This window comes from Oryctolagus cuniculus, chromosome 17, assembly GCF_964237555.1.
Source record: "Oryctolagus cuniculus chromosome 17, mOryCun1.1, whole genome shotgun sequence".
Lineage (NCBI taxonomy): Eukaryota > Metazoa > Chordata > Mammalia > Lagomorpha > Leporidae > Oryctolagus > Oryctolagus cuniculus.
Genome location: NC_091448.1, coordinates 17,074,129 through 17,095,896, shown reverse-complemented (window position 1 = coordinate 17,095,896; position 21,768 = coordinate 17,074,129). Strand labels below are relative to the sequence as shown.

Here is a 21,768-nt window from a genome sequence, read left to right as displayed (position 1 = left end):
ATTACTACCTATACTATTATTATAATCTGATGACAGAAAGCCAACGTAGAAGGAATATGTTTCTTTCTTTTTTTATTTATTTGAGAGGTAGAGTTACAGACAGTGAGAGGAACAGACAGAGAGAAAGGTCTTCCCTCCGTTGGCCCACTCCCCAAATGGCTGCAATGGCTGGAGCTGCAGCGACCCAAAGCCAGGAGCCAGAAGCTTCTTCCCTATCTCCCACACAGGTGCAGGGGCCCAAGCACTTGGGCCATCCTCCACTGCTTTCCCAGGCCATAGCAGAGAGCTGAATCAGAAAAGGAGCAGCCACGACTAGAACTGGCACCCATATGGGATGCCGGCACTGCAAGCGGAGGATCAACCTACTGCGCCACGGCGCCAGCCCCAGGAATAAGTTTCTGTAAGACTTTTTAGTACATAATACAAAGCTAATGATTCTCAAAAACATCAATGTACTTACATACAAAAAAACACACCCAAAAAAATGGACATGGCACCTAGGGTGCATCGTTAGCTACAACAGACATAAATCAGCATTTAAGTTTAGAACTTGTTCTTGTTTTGCTTACTATTTACCCTCTGAGCCTAGATTTTAATATTTCATGATGTTATTTACAAAAGAAAAACTAAATGTGCAAGAATTAAATCATGAACTTTCCACCCAATGGAATATTACGCAACCATAAAATAGCAGTGCAAGGGCCAGTGTTGTAGAGCAGTCGGCTAAGCTGCTGCTTGAAATGGCAGTATCCCATATGAATGCCAGTCTGAGCCCCAGGTGCTCTGCTTCTGATCCAGTTCCCTGCTAATGAGCTCGGGAGAACAGCAGAAGATGGCCCAAGTCCTTGGGCCCCTGCAACCACTTGGGAAGACCTAGATTAAAAAAAAAAAAAAAAAAAAAAAAAAGTTCCTGGCTTCAGCCTGGCACAGCCCAGCACTGTCCCAGGCTGTTGTGGCCATTTGGGGAGTGAACCAGTAGATGGAAGATCTCTGTCTCCTCATTGCCTCTCTGTAACTCTGCCTGTCAAATAAATAAATAAAGCAGGGGGTGGGGGGAAACGAGGAGTCTGGCACTAGGGCATAACAGGTGAAGCTGCTGTAGCACCAGCATCCCATGTGGATGCCAGTTTGAGTCCTGGCTGCTCTACTTCCAATCCAGCTCCCTGCTAATGTGCCTGGGAAAGCAGCAGCAGATGGCTCAAGTATTTGGATACCTGCAACCATGTGGGAGACCCAGAAGAAGCGCCTGGCTCTGGGCCAACCCAGCTCCAACTGTTGCGGCCATTTGGGGAGTGAACCAGCAGATGAAAGATCTCTCTGTCTCTCCTCCTCTCTAAGGCTGCCTTTCAAATAAATAAATAAATCTTCTTTAAAAAATAAAAGAGTCTTTTTTTGCCTACATAATAGCTCTACCATAATTATGTATTGCCTGCATAAGAAAAGCTAAGGATCAGGCTAGTGCTTCAAAGAATGAACGAAAAAAGAAAAGCAAAGGAAGTAGAAAGCAAATAATGGAAATTCTTAAAACACCAAAAAGCCCAAGTAAAGTAAAACATCAAATAGCTTCTTAAACTTAACTAAATTCCAAGCAGAATGTTGATTAAAACAATGATTTCCATCACACTTTTTAAATTTTTATTTATTTATTTGACAGGTAGAGTTACAAACAGTGAGAGAGAGAGAGACAAAAAGGTCTTCCCTCCGCTCGTTCACCCCCCAAAAAGCCGCAACGGCTGACTCCCCAAATGGCCACAACAACCGGAGCTGTGCCGATCGGAAGCCAGGAGCCAGGTGTTTCTTCCTGGTCTCCCATGTGGGTGCAGGGGTCCAAGCACTTAAGCCATCCTCCACTGCCCTCCTGGGCTACAGCAGAGAACTGGAGTGGAAGAGGAACAACCTGGACTAGAACTAGTGCCCATATGGGATGCCGGCACCGCAGGCACAGGATTAACCAAGTGGGCCACGGCGCCAGCCCCTTTCCATCCCACTTGGACCTAACAAATACCAAAAGCTTTACCCAACAGTTTAAAGCAGAGAAAAACTGTCAAACTTAAGCTTATGATAAATCACCTTTCTCCAAAGAATATGAAGCATTAAAAGCTATAATTAACTGATTAATCCTTGTAACAACCTAGGCAGTAGGTTTAGGGCTCAGATTATAATTTCCAGTTTACTGCTGGAGACAGGTATTAAAAACCAATTATATATTCAGAATAAAAACCCAAGCCTTTAAGATTCCAATGTTTATTTCATCTGGTAATCTACAATCTGACAAAGTAGTACAGATGAAGCTATTGTACCTGCTGTGACATACCAGTAAACTAAAATTCTGCAGTAAGCTTGTAGAGACAAAAGAGAAAGGCCATCTAATCGATATTGTTTATTTATAAAGGGTTAGGCTAGGCAACTAATCGTTTCTCTCCTAGTTCCAACGAAGCATTTTAGGGGGAAAATGTAAAATGTATTTATCAAGCAAACACATTAAAGGAAAACTTCCCATTGGAGAGTCATGCTCTTCTCTACTGAACACTTAAACGTTTACATCCACTAATATACATTTTATGAGAGATACAAGCTGGGATAAAGTTCCCATTTCTGACCCCTAGTGTCCCTTTCCACCACATGCTTCCACCCAACCCCAGTGGAACTTCAGAGGCAAACACACGTATGACAGAGCCTCTCAATTCCAGCACAACTTAAATCTTGGGTCCAATAATTTTCTGACATGAGGTATTACCCTGTATATTCTAGGATAGTCATCAACATCTCTGGCCTCAACCCATTAGATGCCAGCAGTATCCTTCTTCCACTAACAAAAATGCCTCTTGACAAGTCCAAGGGGTGGGGGAAATGCCCAAATCACACATTCTCATTGAGGACCACTGCCTAAACAGAAAAAGATTTTACAGACACACACACACTTGCAGATATCATGCTCCTGTTATCCAAGGGGAAAGTTTAGGCCATCTGGGGGGACAAGCCAAAAAACTACACTTGCACTGAAAACTGAAGCAAAAATTGTCAAGAGGAAGAAAAGTTTGTTCATAATGATGTTCCTAACATCTTCTTCACAATTTACCTTTATATTCTGCACAGTGGAAAGGAGAAAGAATCAGGAGGAGAACAGATGGTCAGGGGAGTAATGCCCACGAAGCACCCAAACTTCATGTGAGATTTAGAAATTATCTTAAATTTCATTACATGAAAGGCTAGACTAGAGAGAAAGTAACAAGGCATTCTTATGAGAGAAAAGGGCAAAATAAAAAGCAAAACTGTGGGAAAACACAGGACATCCTGAGGGTTAAGAGAAATGAACAATCTGCTGGAAACACAAAGTGTATTTTAATAGCAGGAACAGTATAGAAAAAGGTATTTCTAAACCGGCATTCCATATGGGTGCCGGTTCAAGTCCCATCTGTTCCACTTCCGATCCAGCTCTCTGCTATGGCCTGGGAAAGCAGTAGAAGATGGTCCAAGTCCTTGGGCCCCTGCACCCACGTGGGAAACTCAGAAGAAGCTCCTGGCTCCTGGCTTGGGTTCGGCCCAGCTCTGGCCATTGTGGCCAATTAGGGAGTGCATCAGCGGATGGAAGACCTCTCCCTCTCTGCCTCTCTATAACTCTGCCTTTCAAATAAATAAATAAATCTTAAAAAAAAAAAAAAAAAAGGTGGAAAGGTAGTTGAAGTCTGATCATTAGTAGACAGCCGTGAATAGCCAACCTTTACTAAGAGAAATCAGAGTATCACCAGAAGCTTGTCTAATGGGAGTGACACATCAGAGCTGTGTTCTAGAAAGACCAGTTGGACAGCATGGATTAAAATAGGTAAAACTGGGGCTGTCGCTGTAGCATAGTAGGTGAAGCCATCACCTGCAGTGCCAGCATCCCATGTGGGCACTGGTTCGAGTCCCAGCTGCTCCACTTCCGATCCAGCTCTCTGCTACGGCCTGCCTCTCTTTCTCTGTAGCTCTTTCAAATAAATAAATAATGTAAAATTGCACCTAGGTGGCAAAGAGTAGTGAAAAAGCTACTGCAATAATCCAGACAGGCTGCAACGGGAACCTCAAATGAGGTGGACCCACAACAGAATAGGCAGACTCCTTCCAAAGCTTAAATCTAAAAACAACTCTTCATCCTTAAGATTCTTATCACTGTTTTCCTGTTTAAATTGCATAATACACTTAAAAGTTACTATCATTCAATTCATATTATCAAAGTGTTTCCTAATTGTCAATTTATAAATTACATTTCCAAGACAAACAAAGTTCCTTAATACCACCCTTCTTTCACATGCCCACCAACTCTACCTAGAACTTGGTAATGGGAAGTACCAACTGACTGGGTGGAGGTAGTATTTAAAAGAGGGGGAGGGGCATTTGTGAGGTAGTCTTTCAAGTATTTAGATTTTGCTAAAAACAGAAAGAGGAGTACATTCTAATCAAGAAAATAATCCAATAGGGAGGATCTGAAGGGTGATCCACAACTTAAATGAACCAGGTAGTCCGCCGGCGCCACGGCTCACTAGGCTAATCCTCCGCCTAGCGGCGCCGGCACCCCGGGTTCTAGTCCCGGTTGGGGCGCCGGATTCTGTCCCGGTTGCCCCTCTTCCAGGCCAGCTCTCTGCTGTGGCCAGGGAGTGCAGTGGAGGATGGCCCAGGTGCTTGGGCCCTGCACCCCATGGGAGACCAGGAAAAGCACCTGGCTCCTGGCTCCTGCCATTGGATCAGCGCGGTGCGCCGGCCGCAGCGCGCCGGCCGCGGCGGCCATTGGAGAGTGAACCAACGGCAAAGGAAGACCTTTCTCTCTGTCTCTCTCTCTCACTGTCCACTCTGCCTGTCAAAAAAAAAAAAAAAAAATGAACCAGGTAGTATATGTACAGCTTCTCAAAAACAGAGAGGAAAAGAGCAACTGCTTAGTGCTCTGTGTTGAAAAACTGGAAATCACATTATGGGATGCACTGGGAAGTATTTATTTTACACAGAAACAAATGTAGATGTTATGGAACACAATGGAGAGGAGACAAGTCTTTTTTTATATATAAAACAAAGAAATAATGTGGGCCTCCCAAAGTCCCTAACACTTTCTGATGCCAACAAAGCTTTTTAACTGAAAAGGGTTAATAATTACTAAAGGAATAACTAACTGGAGGATAGGTTATTATGATTGTAACGTTACCAACATTAATTGGCTTTTTAGTATGTCAGCCACTGATTACATTCTCTCAATTTTCACAGTAACACTGTAAGGTAAATACCATCATTGTCCTCATTTTATAGGTGAGGAAACTTGATGTTCTGAAGTTAAGTAATTAGTCCACGATCATACAACTACTCAGTGTCAGGGGCAGAATCTCTAACTCTAAAATTTATGCTTTGGGGATGGGCATTGTGCCTAGCAGTTAAGACACCCATGTTCCATAATTGCTCCAGCTCTTGCTAATCCCAGTGAGAGGCAGCAGGTAATCCAAGTAATTGGATTCCTATCACCTGGGTGGGGAGAGCTGGATTTGGATTGAGTTCTGGCTCCCAGGCCTAGGCCACCCACCTGCTGTGGGTATCTGGGGGGTGAACCAGTAGACAGAACCCATCCCTCTCGCTCTGAAACCCATGTTTTTATGGAACTGCACCAGGCAGTTTAGAGCTAGATTTAAATATGAAGGGCTTTAGCTGCTAGACACTGGAGTTTGATTTTTAGTCTTTAGAGGAAAATCAATGAGGGAACGCTTCCCACTGCATATCTCCAATTTTTATTAAGATGTCTATAGCACTCAAAGCACCACCTAAGTACCTATAGAAAGGATAAACACCAGTATGATCATGGAATCCCTAGACACAATAGGGGGCCCTCATACATGCAAAGTAGTAGGTGGGAGTCAGGGAGAATTTCCCAGAGGAAATAGCATTTAAACTGAAACCTGAGGAATGAGTAGGATACAGCATTTTCTGTCCACACAGCTACTTCAAGCATCCCATATTCAAAACCCATTCTCTGTCCACAATACCAAGTCCAAAACCACTTCCTGCCCCCTCAACATTCCCTCTGTGAGCGAATCATGATCTCAATCACTGACTTACCTCTCATTATAAATACCTCATTTAAAAATCTTCCAATGATGACAAGACAAAAAATGGACTACACAGGAGTCTGAGGTCTAATGTAGCAGACACCAAAAATTTTAAGTTTCCTGAGAGTGGTCCTGTGGCACGCATGTTAAATCACTGCTTGGGATGGCCACATCCCATACAGGACTGCCAAGTCTGAGGTTCAAGTTCCAGCTACTTCACTTCCAATCCAGTTCCCTACTAAAGCACCTGGGAAGTGGTAGATGATGGCTCAGGGACTCAGATCCCTGCCACCCACACAGGAGACACGAACGGAGTTCCTGGCTCTTGGAGCAGTCCTGGCTGCTGTGGCCCTTTGGGGAAATGAACCAGTGGATGAAAGATCTCTGTCTCTCCCTCTCTGTCACTCTGCTTTTCAAATTTTTTTTTTTTAAATTATGCTTCATTAGTGCCAAATATAGTAAGATTTTTCATCAAAGTTGCCTGGGTGTTAATGCACTGTGTTTTGCCTGAAGAATCAAGGCAGGCTTCCAGGAAGGGACCACATTCTGCTGCATTCGGAAGGGTGCACTGTGTGGAGGGGCAGTTTCAGTAAGAGAATGAAGGGCATGTTCCCTCCACCCTTAGTGCCACTGCCTAAATTCACAAATTCATTACACACTGCAGTCCTTCAGACAGTATGAATTTCTCAGTGATTCTTCCTCCTTCCTGTCAACAGGCCTCCAGTCTAGAGTGCACTAACAAAATGTTTATTAAAAGGGGAAGAAGGGGGAAGGGGGTGTAAATCTGACCATGTCCTGCTTAAAATTCTTCAGTGGCACGAAGGGTAAGGATGAATCCAAACTCCCTACACGCTTGTGCCAACCTGCTTTTTTATATTCAACCTCAACACCAACCTGTCCTCCCCACAGCCACCTGCATCTCAGGTGTGGCTACGCTCATGCTATTCCTTCAAGGCTCAGTTCTAAAATTAAAGGCTCTTTCAAACATTCTTCATTCCTTCCTGCCTCCCTTCCTCCAAGCTCCGATCTGCACTGCTATGACTCCCTGGGCGATAGCTCATAGTGTAAAATCAACTCAAATTATCTGTCTTTTCCCTCCTTGGGGGTAGGTGTTTGGCTTGGCAGTTGAGACACCACCTGGAGCACTCACATCTCAAATTGAGTGCCTAGGTTTGCTCCAAATTCTAGCTTCCAATGCTGATGTGCATCCTGGGAGTCAGGGCATTACCCCCTGGTTCAAGTATTTGGATCCCTGCCACCTACATGGAAGACCTGTATTGAGTTCGTGGCTCCTGGAATCAGGAACTGGCCTGGCCTAGACCTGGCTATTGCAGGCACTTGGGGAGTGAACCAGCAGATAGGAGATCTATCTGTCCTTCGTTCTGACAAATAAAGTAACTTTGTTTTTAAAAAGGAGGGTACTTGGGGCCAGTGCTGTGGCATAGCAGGTGAAGCCACTGCCTGCACTGCAGGCATACCATATGGGCTCCAGTTCTAGTCCCGGCTGCTCCACTTCTGATCCAGCTCTGTGCTATGGCCTGGGAAGGCAGAAGATGGACCAAGTCTTTGGGCCCCTGCACCCACGTTGGAGATCTGGAAGAAACTCTAGGCTCCTGGCTTCAGATCCACCCAGGTCCAGCCAATGAGGCCATCTGGAGAGTGAATCAGCGGATGGAAAACTCTCTCTCTGCCTCTGCCTTTGTAACACCACCTTTTAAATAAATAAATCTTAAAAACAAAAAATGGAGGGTACTTGTTTTCTCTCTATCCTCTACATGCAGCACACAGCTTGGCAGAAAGTAAATCAACATATGTTAAGTTAACCCGAGTATTCTGTGTTACATGCATCAGACACAGATCCATTAGCACATAAGTGGGAATGTCTGATTATGAGGTGATGACAATGTCAACAAGAAGCAGGCATCAACTGAATCTAGAACAGACTTCACCTACCTCAAGTTCCAGTCATTCACATGCCAAACACCTGTATCCAGCTTGGAAAACCCAACTGCACTTTTTAAAACTATTAAATTTGGTTGTATAATATTTTGAAGGTACAATCTATCAATTTTAAATGCCAATTATCCAAACTTTAACTCAGCAATTATACTAAGAATCTACCCAACAGAAATATTCTCATGGGTACACAAAAATGTATATATGATTCCTTCACTTCAGAAATGTAATACCTCCTTAAAAAAAGAAGAAAAAAAAAAAAAACCACCTAATTTTAAAAAAATTAAGCAGGGCCAGCGCTGTGGCACAGCGGGTTAACACCCTGGCCTGAAGTGCCGGCATCCCATATGGATGCCGGTTCTAGTCCCGGCTGCTCCTCTTCCAATCCAGCTCTCTGCTATGGCCTGGGAAAGCAGTAGAAGATGGCCCAAGTCCTTGGGCCCCTGATCGGCGCAGTTCCGGCCGTTGCAGCCAACTGGAGAGTGAACCATCGGATGGAAGACCTCGCTATCTCTCCTCTCTTTAACTCTTTCAAGTAAAATAAATAAATCTTTAAAAAAAATTAAGCAACAAAGCATAACATAACAACTAGAGTCACATTTAACAAAACTATATACATAGAAGGATGACTATATATCATACTATCAGTGGTGTTTATTCCTATCCTGTTACTGAATTCAAATTTTCTAAGACAAGGTAAGGTAGAAAAATATACTTTTCTCTCTTTCTAAGAAACTCTAATGATAAAAGTGCTTCTGAACAATTCTAAAATTAGAAACTTCTTGGAAGATTCCAAGCAAAAGTTATTCTTGGGGGTCCATGGCCAAATTCTAGGTATCTCATTGAAAATTAATTTTTTCAATGTCTGGGAAATGTTAAACGTTAACACTAATATCTTTCTGTCTTGAAGGTGCCCAAGACTAGGAGCTAAGCAGTAAATGACTAACAGCAAAAAAAACTGCAGTCCATACACTTGAGATCTTCAAACACCCTCTGTTCTCCATGGAAATGTGTTAACAGTTTAATGAAACTTTACTGACAACTCAACTCACTAGAATGATATTTCTGCAAAGCCTCTATATTTGTGAACGTCAAACTCATTAGCTTTTACTCTCTATCCCTTCACACCCTCTGGTGGAGGTGCTAATAAGCAGTTCCAAAGACCAAAGGGCAAGTACCAACAGGAAGTCTGGATATCAATTCTTAGCAATTTTTAGTTTATCATCTTAACAATAAAATTGTTATTCATCTTTTTTATTCCCCAACACTTCCCCTCCAACTGAATGTAACCAGTCTGACCTCACCTTGCTCCCTTTTTATAAAGAAATTAAAAGGTGAGGGACTCCATTAAGCTTGAGGCCACTCAAGCAACTTTGGCTAAACAAGAACAGAATCTACTACACTTAACATTCAGAGTAACATCTCATTTAGGATTCCTGGTTCAAGTAACAAGAACCAAAGTTTTTGATAACGTTTAGATAAGACTGCACTGCATTAACCTCTACTTTACATTTCCTGACTTAACATGTTGGAAAGAATATTCAATTCTAAAAAAAAAAAAAAAAAAAAATAGAACTAGTAAAAAACAGGTACACTTACAGTTAACTACAACAAATTATACAGCTAAATAGTTCCCTGACAGAGGGTAGTCAAATGCTAAAATCCCTATGGAGCTGGCTTAAAATCTTGGAAAAGCAAGTCTTGTACAAAGTAACATTTATTAAGCAATTATTATTTGCCACCCAAAGTGAAAACAGAATTTAACATGTTTTCTCCATCTTGAAGGGGCTGTTGGCATAAAGGTTTACAATCTTTTAAATTCTTCTTTTAGACTTCCTGAAGTTTTTCATTTGTGAGTTGTGCTCTCTACTTTGGAGAAATCATTTTCCACATCCTCTGCGTTTTAGCTTTACCTTTATCCTATCAAAGAAAAGAAAAAGCTCAACGCATAAAGAAAAAATATCTACTGCAACCCTTATTGGAGTCTGGGCATTTTGGCAAATCACATTTATTGGTTTATTTTCTCTTACATACTTTTATGCTCCATCTTCAAAGACAAACACATGACTTAACACAAATGGTAACTAGCGGTTACCCTCAAACACATCAACTGGTCTTTTCCTATGACCCACAGTTATCCAATAATCTGCCAAGTGACACTCAAGGATATCACTGACCTCACATCTCTCTGGTAGCCTTCACATGTTGGGGACCTCTAGTACAGTGGCATATCTGTCTTTTCTAACTATATTATGAGGTCACATTTCAAGGAATGAGAAGTACTGGGGAGTGAGTCGTATTTTTGTTATGCACTATTATGCTCTGGTAAGAATTTTTTTAACAACTTTTAGTACACCAAGAGGCTAATATGCAAGTTATCAAGGTAGAAATTGTAATTTAAACATACATCTTCAGAAGTAACATGAGGACTCAAAAACTAGGCTTAATATAGATTTCCAAGAAACAGTGAAAGTCCTATTTTAGGGAAAGGACATGGTCCAAATCTTTGCACTGTCACAGTAGGCAAGTCAGGTATTTGGGGCCATTTCATTTGAGACACCTGCGCTGAAGGCCTTCATAAAGTGAGGAAGTAAAAAGGGCATTAATGTAACATATGCTGAGACCTGAAACAATGTAATCAATCAAAGTAGAAACTTATTGAGATGGACAAAATACAGCAAAGAAGGGTGTTTTGAAACTCTAAACACTAAATGATGAGATCTGCTTTGAGACAGTGGACCACAGAATCCACACTTTTCCTTTCCCTCCAAACTCAAGGGAATGGTGGTGACCTTTTTTTTTTGGGGGGGGGGGGGGAGGACCAGTAATTGTAAAATGCTATATACATATTTTTCAAAATCTGTGGAAAGTGAAATGAAAGGTAAGTTTATTTTGGCACAAAAAGTTTTGAAATCTAAGCATATGCGCCAGCGCCGCAGCTCAATAGGCTAATCCTCCGCCTGCGGCACTGGCACACCGGGTTCTAGTCCCAGTCGGGGCGCCGGTTCTGTCCCAGTTGCTCCTCTTCCAGTCCGGCTCTCTGCTGTGGCCTGGGATAGCAGTAGAAGATGGCCCAAGTCCTTGGGGCCCTGCACCCGTGTGGGAGACCCGGAAGAAGCTCGTGGCTCCTGGCTTTGGATCGGCGCAGCTCTGGCCATTGCAGCCATTTAAAAAAAAAAATTTCAAAATTTAAAAAACGAAAGAAATCTAAGCACAGGCAAGGTCTTCAAAAAGTCATGGAGGGCCAGCACTGAGGTGTAGTGGGCGGGGCCTCTGCCTGAGGAACCAGCATCCCAGTTGTGCTGCTCCAGTTGAGACCCAGCTCCCAGCTGATAGCCTGGGAAAGCAGTAGAAGATGGCCCAAGTCCTTGGGCCCCTGCACCCACGTGGGAGACCCAGAGGAAGCTCTTGGCTCCTGGCTTCAGATCAGCCCGGCTGTGGCCATTGCTGCCATTTAGGGAGTGAACCAGTGGATGGAAGACCCTTTTTTTAGTCTGTCTCTGTCTGTAGCTCTGCCTCTCAAATAAGTAAATTAAAAAAAAAAAAAAAAAAAAGTCATGGAAACATGTACTATGAAAAAGCTATGCACGGGATTCAATCTTTGTTGCACCAAAATGAATTTATCATTTAATTCCAATTTTCCCATGAACTTGCTGAAATGTCCTCATACATGTCTACAGAAAAGAGATCACTTAATTGCTACACCTTAATTGTCTCACCAAGAAAAAAAAAGGCAGCCACTACCAATGCCCTCAACCTCCAAGAAGCTGAATAAATATAAAAGGAATATACATTACTCTTTAAACGCATAGTTTTCTATGACTATTGTCTATAGAATCAAGTACAGGTTAGTTTTTTCAAAGAATATTTTAAAAACTGATTTTCTAATAACTAAGCTTTACTCACAAAAGGTCTTAACTAGAACCACTCAAACACTTCTCAGACAAGTATCATCAACCACAGTGGCCTTATGTTTACAGATTACATGAATAAGGTCCTATGAAACAGAACATACCTAAAATTAGTTCATTCTTCCGTTTAAAATACAATTCAAATCTGTAGTCAACTCCGTAACTCTAGAGAATGCAGAGATACTGGTTACAGTATAGCATTTCACTACTAGAAACAGAAGAGTATCTATAGTGTTTGAAGAAAAAAACTGAGTATAGCTATTTTCCTTTCTTCTCAACTTGATAAAAAGTTCACAAGTAAATTAAGGCCTTACTCATTTTCTAGCCTCCAGAACTTTCCTCAATAGGATAACGATAAGTCACCTAACAATCAAAGAGTGCTCTGCAGGTTTAACCACACAAATAACATGTGTGGGCAGGAAGACCGAAAATCAGACAAAAATTTAACATCTCACCTTGGTAAAGAACAAAAATCAGATACGGATGTTCTAAATCAGGCTTTCAGGAAAGATGTGGAAAATCGAATACTTCACTTCAATACATTCATATTTGGGGGAAGATCAAAAGCCTCACCCTACCACAAAGGCTCTAATACTTAACTGATCACTCTTTTAGCTGTTTACAGCCACAATGCACAAATATCCTTTTATATATCTTTAAATGAGGCAGTCATCAGAGACCACCATCTTCAACAGAATACAGACTAATCTTAATAACCTCTGTCTCACCTAATGTTTCCTTCCAAGCAGATCACACTTGAGAAACACAGTCAACCACCTCCAATCATGAGGGCCCCAGCAAGCACACTGCACACGCTAAAGGTCACAACTGTACACTTCGCTGGATGAACCGAGTGGAAACCCAACTGAGAAGTCCATGAGGGAAGACAGTTATCCCACACTTACAAAACATTTTTTATGTTCCCAAGGGATAAGCATTTTTTACCTTGCCTTATTTTTAGAACTACACATCACACTGCACATATCACATGACATGATGTAACTGCTAGCAAAGAAAATGGCCCAAACCATTGAAAATATACATCAGAGGAAACAGATCAATGCATGCTCAAGAATCACTGCGTTTCAGATTTACTCTCTTTAAACTGGAAAAACGTCTATCAAACTACGTAAAAACAAGAGACATATACTGTGTATTTTACAACAGAAATTTCCCCAGCCGTGGGGAAAACTGACAAGAAGCAACAGATAATAACTTTCTTCTAAAAGCTGCAGGATTAAAGGCAAATATTCTCTGGATTAACAATGCAACAGAAATGTTCATGAAAAACCCTTCGGTAGAAAACAATTATGACTTACAAGTATTCACTGTTGTTAGGAGAAAAAGAAACACAGTTTTAACTGACAAGCATGCAGACACTTGGAATTTTCTCAATTGGTCTGTGCGTTAGAAAAGGAACTGAGTGCAGCCTATAAAAGAGGGGGAGGGGAAACACACCCACTTAAGCCTTTGTAAATAGTGGTACTTTAAATGACCCAAAAAGCAGGGAAAATAAAAACCACACGCTATCCTGAGAAACGGAACACATATCCTAACGTACTACTTTCCATACTTTGAAGTACTTTCCACACCAAGTTCAGTAACAATCTACAACTATATCATGATTATGCAAGTCAAAGATTATGTAATTTGATCGTTTATTTTAAAATGTTCTCCGACTCTAAAACTAAAACAACTAAAACATTTTGATCTCCCTAACAGGGTGGGAGAAGGTTCCTCTGGGCTACCATTTAAAAATATAAACATACACCCCAAAACAAACAAAAAAACACAATGATTGCTAGCCACGTGACAAAGGAGATGGCAACACCAGGACTGTGAATGGAGGGGAGGGAGGCGAGGCCGGAGGACTAGGAGACTTCTGGGAACTTTGGGGACCGCGGGATTCGGTCCGCCGACCCTCCGGGTTCCGAAGTCTCGTCCCCACGAGCGTGCCGCCCGCGCCCTCCGGGACAGTTCTGTGAACAGGTCACGGAGAGTGCTCCAGTGACCTCCAGGATAAGGGGGAAACCGGGGGAGGAGGAAAGAGCAATTTAAAGTGGCGCCATCATGTCACCCCCTTCTCCCCTAAGGCAATCAATGAGCAATAGTTAAGTAACACGTTTCTCTAAAAACCCAAACTGGGATTCCAACACTGCAAAACAAAAGGATTTTTAAGTAAAACATGGGAGGAGCGTTAGTTAGCGTATGGAAAACAATTATTTCCCGAAAATCAAAAGACCGTCAGCCGGAAAAGAGGCCCCCCAAAACGGCAGTAAGATTCCAACTCACTAAAAAACAAATAAATGCCTCTTCCTCTTTAGTTTTAAAAACACACACACAGCAAACACGTCCGCCTGAGGGAGACTAGATCTGAAAACGTAAGTGACCTCAATTCACAAGCAACAAAAATAATAAATACATGAAACAATCAGAGTTGTGATACAAACCGTGAAACGCGCAAGATGTTTCAGCAAAGAAAGGCCTTTCGCAGGCAAAAGAAGTTAAAGGCGAGAGGCAGAGTTTGTTTTGGGCATTTTTTACGGGCACAGACCATGTTCCTGGGGCCGCCTTTTTAAATAGAACGCCAAAGCCGAAGCTAGCGAACGAGGCGGCAGCTGGCGGGGAAGGGCCCGCACACCCCCGCCCTTGGGGCGACTCCCAGCCCGGACCCGCAGCGGGGAAGCCCGGAGAGGCCATTTAAAGTTCTGGGGATTTTTCCTCCCCTGCCCTGCCTTTCTAGTTACAACTAACAAAGAGAGGGAGAAATGGGAGCCACGGGGAGAGAGGAGAAGGAGAAAGGGCAGCGGGAGGAGGAGGAGAGGAGCAGCAGCAGCACCTACCACGTGATGGAGGAGCGTAGCCCGGGCGGATTCAGCCCCACAAAATGGGCGCAGTTTGCAAACAGCCCCCCGGCCTGGGCGCCGAGGGCCGCGGCGGGCGGGGGCGCGCGGCGGCGGCTCCGGCCCGGGCCCGCCGCTCTCCTCCCCCCCGGCGCCCGGAGCCGCCCTGACTTTCCGGGCGGGGGGGCGAGGCGGAGGGGGAGGGGAAGGCGACGGGGAGCGGCCGCTTTTTCTTCTCTTTCGGGCCCTTTCTCCGGCCTTCCGCCGCTCCGCCGGGGCCTGGGCACGGCCGGGGACCGCAGCCCGGCCGGGAGGCTGGACGGGCGGGGGCAGAGGGTGAAGCCGCCCCCCCGCCCCGCACAAACAAGCGCCGCCGTCTGCAGCCCGAGCCCGCACCCCGGACGCCACCCCCGGACGCCTCTTCCCGGCCGGGGAGCGCGCTCCGGCCGCCCCCCGCGCCGCCGCGGCGAGTCGAGTCGGCTTCGCTACGGCGCTCGGTTCTCCCGCCGGCTCGGCGAGCGGTGGCGGCGGTGGCGGCGGCACTGGGAAAATGGCGGCCGAGCTCCTTTTCCCTCCCCCCCTTTAATCTGAAGCGGAGGGAGAATGGAGCGAGCGAGCGAGCGGGCGAGCGCCGGGGACACGGGGAGGAGGGACAGCAGCGCCTCCGCCGGCTGCGGCAGCGGCTGCGAAGAGCCGCGCCGCCCCGGCGCGCCGCCAGGGGGCGCCCGCCGCGCCGCCCCCGCGGGCCGCCAGGAGGCGCGGCCGCCGCCGCCTCAGTCATGGCTCCTCGCGCCGGCCGCTTTCTCCACCTCCATCTGCGGAGGCCGCGGCGCCAGACCCCAGGCGCCCGGGCGTGCCGCACGCGGCACTGCGGCAGGCGGGCGCCGGGCCCTGGCTCTGGCCGCGGGGAGGCTGACCTGAGGCACGGACGCCGTCACGTTCTGTCGGCGCTGGGGCTGGCGGTGCCGCGCGCCAGCTATGAGGGGCAAAGCTACGAGGGGCTCGCGCCGGAGCGAGGGGACGTGAGCGAGGAGCTGTGTGCACTGTGTGATAAGGAGGCGAAGAACGTCGGCGCCACGTTACTCCAGCGCTAACAGCGCGCTGCGCCGGGCACGGAGCCCCCTGGCCAGCGAGGCGGTTCCCGCCGCCCGCCCTTTGTCCTAGCTGCCGGCCTCAGCACACTGCAGCACCGCCGGGCACTAGCCCCAACGCCGCGCTCCGCAGCCGCCGAGGGGCGGGGGTGCACGGCGCCACCGCGCAGGCGCAGGCGGGGCCCGCGCCAGGCCAGCCCGGGAAGGGGCCGCCGGGAGCCGGAGGGGAAGTGATGGCCCACCGGCGCCGGGCCCGCTGGGAAGTGTAGTTTTCGTCAAGAAGCACGCGTCTTGTTTGGGGTGTCAGGACTTGGCAGATCCGCCAAAACAGGCAAATGGCATTACACAATGAGTATCTATGCTTTCTGCCGCCACCAAAAGGAAGTTCACTGCCATGCTCAAGTTTAACAAAGAACTCATAGAGAAACCCAAATCTCACAACGAAAAGCAAACTTCCCAGTTTGCTACCAGAGTTCATTTAAAGTTACAGTATCTTACCAGTTCTCCTGACCAGTGTATCGGTTCATTATTTTACTCCTTTTCCAAACAGGGCCTTAAAATAACGAAACTTTCTAGATTTAAGAAATTTAACAAAATAAGGAAAAGTGTTGTCTCTACAAAGTGCAATTCCACCATCCTTTAAAACTAAAGGAAAAGCTGCCAAAAGATGAGTTCAGTGCCTTGAGATGTAAAGTAACCTAAGGGGACCCGCACTGTTACACAGCGGGTTAAGCCATTACCCCCAGTGCCAGTATTCAACACGGACTCCAGTTCTTCACTCCTGATGCAGCTCCCTGCTAACGCGCCCGGGAAAGCAGCGGAAGAGGGCCCCGTCTCCACCCAGAAGCCGCTCCTGGCAGCTGCCTTTGGCCCGACCCAGCCCGGATGGACGATCTCTCCCCACTTTTCTAACTATGCCTTTCAAATAAACAAATACAAATAAAAACCTAGGGATTCATCAAGATTAGTTGGGGGAGGCATCAATTTTGAGAGGCCTGAATCCCATGTGAGTGCCTGGGTTGGAGTCTCCCTGTCAGTCTTGCACCTGCTAACTGGGTCTAACTGGGTCCCAGGCACCCACATGGAGACTTGGACTCAGTTCCTAGCTTGCAGGCATTTGAGGAATGGACCTGCAGATGGGATCTCTCGGTCTGTCTGAATGTTTATTGTTTTCTCTCTCTCTCTGCCTCTCAAATACAATTTTTAAAAAAAAAATTAAGTGACAAGAAAAAGGAACAGTTCCAACAATTAAATCATCAAATTCAGCATATAAGAAAGGTATACTATACTACCAAAAAGGAAGATGTAAAATGCTCAATACTTTTTTGTGGTTTACCAGAACCAATATCCGGTGTTATGCGTCATTTCTGCTCATCAAAAAACACCCTCACTATAGTTTCAGAACAATTTTAGTCTGCCCACAAAGTTACACTAACTCACCAGCTCCTACAGCATCTGCACCTATATTTCTGTGAGTTTCCATTTGTATTCTTTTTAAAAATCACACTCTAAGCATAGTCATGGTTCCCCAAATATTAAAAATGGGCCAAACTACACCAAGAATAAGCTAATATATATCCAAAAGAGATGATACTTAGTCTTAGCTTTTTAAATGATAATCCTAGGGAAGACAATTCAATTGATTTTTAAAAATATATACACAGAATTCCACATAAATGGTAATTCCACGAAATTCAGAGTGTGTTAACACACAATCATGACCAATAGATGGCGAACTAGAGCCCTAATCGGAGTATTCTGAAATCTAAATTAACAGAAAAACGCCAAATAAGGCAAAGCCCTTTGCAGTGTATACTGCAGTGTATATTATATTCAGACATCCAGCACAAAATCATCAATCTTACTACTGCTGCAACTCTTAGAAACTCAACTGTCAGTTTTAATTAGGCCCCTAAATAACCAAAGTTATGAAATACATTTTTTCCAGTGGATTAGGAGAAAGCTGTGAAATGCTCATCTCTAAAAATATGCATTTGGAAGAAAAATAAATACCAACTTTCTCTCATCAGAAGTTCACAATATTTATGGACTTAAATCAGCGAACCTGTATTACACAGTCATCCAAAACCAGGTATCTTTGTACTCAGGCACTAATTTTTACAAATAAAGACATCCAAAGGTGAGCCATTATAGACACAAAAATCTTAGGGAAAGAAATGTGGTTTCTTAAAATTCCTCCAGAAAAACAGTTGATAGCAAGGCTATTTTAAATCTCACACACGTAAGTCTCACTTTTCAAGTCACTCTTAGAACAGTCATGGTTGACTTCAATATCCACTCTACTTGAAGTGATTGATTTAAACCCATTCTCTTTGCCAATAATTGGTCAGGAACTGGTTAGACATGAGAAGGCACCTCCAGAAGGTATCTAACACCGAATTCAATTTCTTCCTAAAATTGAGATGGAGGAAAAAACAGTTCTTCTTCCTCACTGACATCTCACACTGCTACCAGTCCCCTTGCAGCAAGCCTGAAGACGCTCCCCCGCCCCCAGCAAGGGGGCAGAATGGAGAGCTGCCACGAACCTGGGCCTTAAAAGCATTCAAGCACCTCAAGCAATCCCGACATCTGTGTGACTTCTGGACGCCCAGCCACATCAGAACAATGGAACAAAAAACACCCCTCGATTAGTGAAGCCTATTTGAGTTAGGTTTCTTAGACCTGAAGCCTAAAACATGATGATTAACTTTCCATCTTTTGGAAAGAATTTGCATATTACTTTATTACTTTGATTACATTATCATATTTTAGGTAACTAATTTATTTATTCTTCAGAAGAGACCACCCTTCCTGTACCCATACACAATTCCATATCCATCTATTCTCTTTGCATAGAAAAGGACCATCCCTGCTCACCATCATTCCTCCCCACTAATCCACCTTAAACTCATGTGATATATTGAACTGCCACCAGTGCTCTCACTCACTCTACTTATAACATAGCTGGGTGGCACTGCACTCCCTGTGGCTAAGTGTGCTCTCTGCAGTTCCTCTGAGGTGGTGTGCATACACCATCTTAGCTCTTCAAGCTAGCCCGAAAGTCTAAAATCTATCACTCTCCCCATACAACAAACACATTCCAAAGAGGTGTTCTCTAACTTCCCCACAACAGACCTTCTAACATCAACTCACAAGTTCTTAAACAGAATATTTTATCCCAAACTAAGCATCTCATATGTCCAAACTAATCTCAAAGGGACAAGGAATTATATCTTTTTTTTTTTTTTTACTTAAAGAAATCACAGTAACTCAGGACAAAGTACTACAGCCTAAACCACTGAAGTTCCAAAAGGACAGGGACCCACTTTGCTATACACCATCACACTCCTGAGACCTAATCCAGAGCCTGGAACAAAGGACACGTTTCATAATTATTCGCTGAATAAACAGAAAAGGTGTAACACAGTGATTCAGGGGCAGCCTGAGATCTTAATCCTGCCTCCATCACACCAGCCATGTTACTTTGCGCAAAATACTTACTCTGCTCTATAAAATGGAGATAATACCTACCTCTTAAGCTTAATTTTTATTATTACTATTACTGAATGACACTTCAAGTATTTCTCACAGTTCTAAAACTGAAAGGTTAAATATGAATTAAGTAAACATCAGCAACTCTTTTTTTAATTCAAACTTTCAAAGCTTACCTACGGGGCCAACGTTGCAGCATAGTGGGTTAAACCACTGCCTGCAACATCAGCATCCCAAATGGGCACAGGTTCGAGTCCCAGCTGTCCTACTTCAGATCCAGCTCCATGTTAGTGCACCTAGGAAAGCAGCAGAGGATGGCCCAAGTTCTTGGGCCCCTGCACCCATGTGGGAGAGCTGGAGGAAGATCCTAGCTCCTGGGATCAGACCAGCCCAGTCTTGGCTGTTACAGCCATTTGGGGAGTGAACCAGCAGATGGAAGATCACTCTCTCTCCTTCTCTCTCCCTCTCTCTAAATCTGACTTTTAAATGTCTCCCTCTCTCTCCTTCTCTAACTCTGCTTTACAAATAAATAAATGAAATGAAATAAATGCTTATCTACAGTCTCCAGCAAACAATGTTTTCATTCATTAACTCAGATAACACTATACACAATCATACTCGGAACTCCCTAAACACATTCTGAAGGGGCTGGCATTGTGGCACAGCAGGTAAAGCTGCCACCAGCAATGCTGGCATCCCATGAGTGCTGGTTTGAGTCCTGGCTGATCCACTTCCAGTCCAGCTCCCTGCTAACGGCCTGGGAAAGCAGCAGAAGATGGCCCAAGTGCTTGGGCCCTTGTCAGATACATGGGAGACCCAGATGGAGTTTCAACTCCTGGCTTCAGCCTGGCCCAGTCCTGGCCATTGCAGTCATTTGGGGAGTGAACCAGCAGATGGAAGATCACTCTCTCTCCCCCTCTCTCTAAATCTGACTTTTAAATGAATGAATAAGTCTTAAAACATTCTGAGAAATATTATTTGTAACTACAAGTCTAAAGACACATAAAAAGGTTACAATACATTTAATTCATGAGTACCTATTAAGCTCAAACCTATTAAGCCAACATTAAAAAAAATCATATCATGAAAGAAATCTCTTTAAATGAGATTGATCTGTGTTTTCATGTTAATATTTAACCAGCTAAATAGTAGAAAGCCAGAAAGAAATTTAAATAAAGAAATTTGGAATGCAGAAAGAATACTCAAGGTCATTTAGTTCAAGCTGTATATTCTGTCAGTGTGAAAATGAGGCCAGCAGAAGCCACTTAGAAGATTGCCCAAAGCCTTGAAGATGACAGACAGATAGGAGTCAGGGTCTTAGTCTCCAACTCTCAGTCTGTTCACTACAACCCCTCCTTCCAACAGAAACATTCTACTCACTTAGTGAACAAGAACTGTAAACATAATAAGGGTATTAAACCCAAATACTCCCTATTTCTCGGTTTCACAAGTATCAGGATGGAGCCAAATGCACGTAAAAGAAAGTTCTCACACTAATTAAAATGACTACAAGTAGCTCAGCAGTCAGTATTTTTTTCATTAAATGAAAGACTCAACTGATTCTGAATGTCATATACTCTTATCTACTGAATCCAGCATCAGCAAACTTCCAGTAAGACTAAACAATTTGAAGCAGTTGGAAAAGTTCTATAAATACATAGCATTCCTTAGTATAAATCCCACATAAACTTAAGATAATTTTCCTCCTAATACTAAGCAGTACAAACTCTGGAATTTACATAAAGAACTTATCATGTCACTATAAAAGTGACCCAGTAACTCATTGAGAAGAAAACCTAATTGTGAGGCAGTTTCATGATTTAACCATGTTTTAATAAGAACAGTAAGTAATGTTATAGGTTAACCCTGAAAGCTCTCCTAAATCCAGAAATAATTTTGGGATAATTCAAAAAATAGCATTAAAAGTCAACTGAATATAACTGTATCACTTAAATAAGTTCCCACAAGCTATAATTAAAATTGGTTGGTTTTCTCCCCTGCAGTCCCAGATATTTTAAAAAATCATTTATGGGGCCAGCACTGTGGCATGGTATAATGGGTTAAGCCACAGCCTACAACATCAGCATTCCATATGGACACCAGTTCAAGTCCTGGCTGCTCCACTTCTGATCCAGCTCCCTGCTAATATACCTGGGAAAGCAGTGGGAAGATGGTCCAAGTGCTTGGGCCCCTGCACCCATGTAGGAGGTCCAGAAAAAGCTGCTGGCTCCTGGCTTTGGCCTGGCCCAGCCCCAGCCTTTATAGCCATTTGGGGAGCAAACCAGCAGATGGAATATCTCTCTCTCTCTCTCTGTAACTCTGCCTTTCAAATAAATAAAATATATCTTTTTTAAAAATCATTTATTTATTTGAGAGGCAGAGACATCTGCTAGTCCACTCCTCAAATGCACAC

General features: G+C 44.1%; 1 protein-coding gene across 6 annotated transcripts in view; it reads right to left on the bottom strand.

Moving 5' to 3' along the window:
- KANSL1 (KAT8 regulatory NSL complex subunit 1) overlaps positions 1-21,768 on the bottom strand; it is a 182,143-nt gene that overhangs the window by 129,561 nt on the left and 30,814 nt on the right. For 2 of the 6 annotated variants that reach the window (XM_002719458.5, XM_002719459.5), the window contains exon 1: positions 14,773-14,911. The exons of 2 other annotated variants lie outside the window; for them this stretch is intronic. The gene's annotated coding sequence lies outside the window, so the exon portion shown is untranslated. Of the gene's footprint in view, positions 1-14,379; positions 14,735-14,772; positions 14,912-21,768 lie in introns of those variants that run through there. 2 more of the 6 variants (XM_070060557.1, XM_070060559.1) reach the window with 1 other exon arrangement.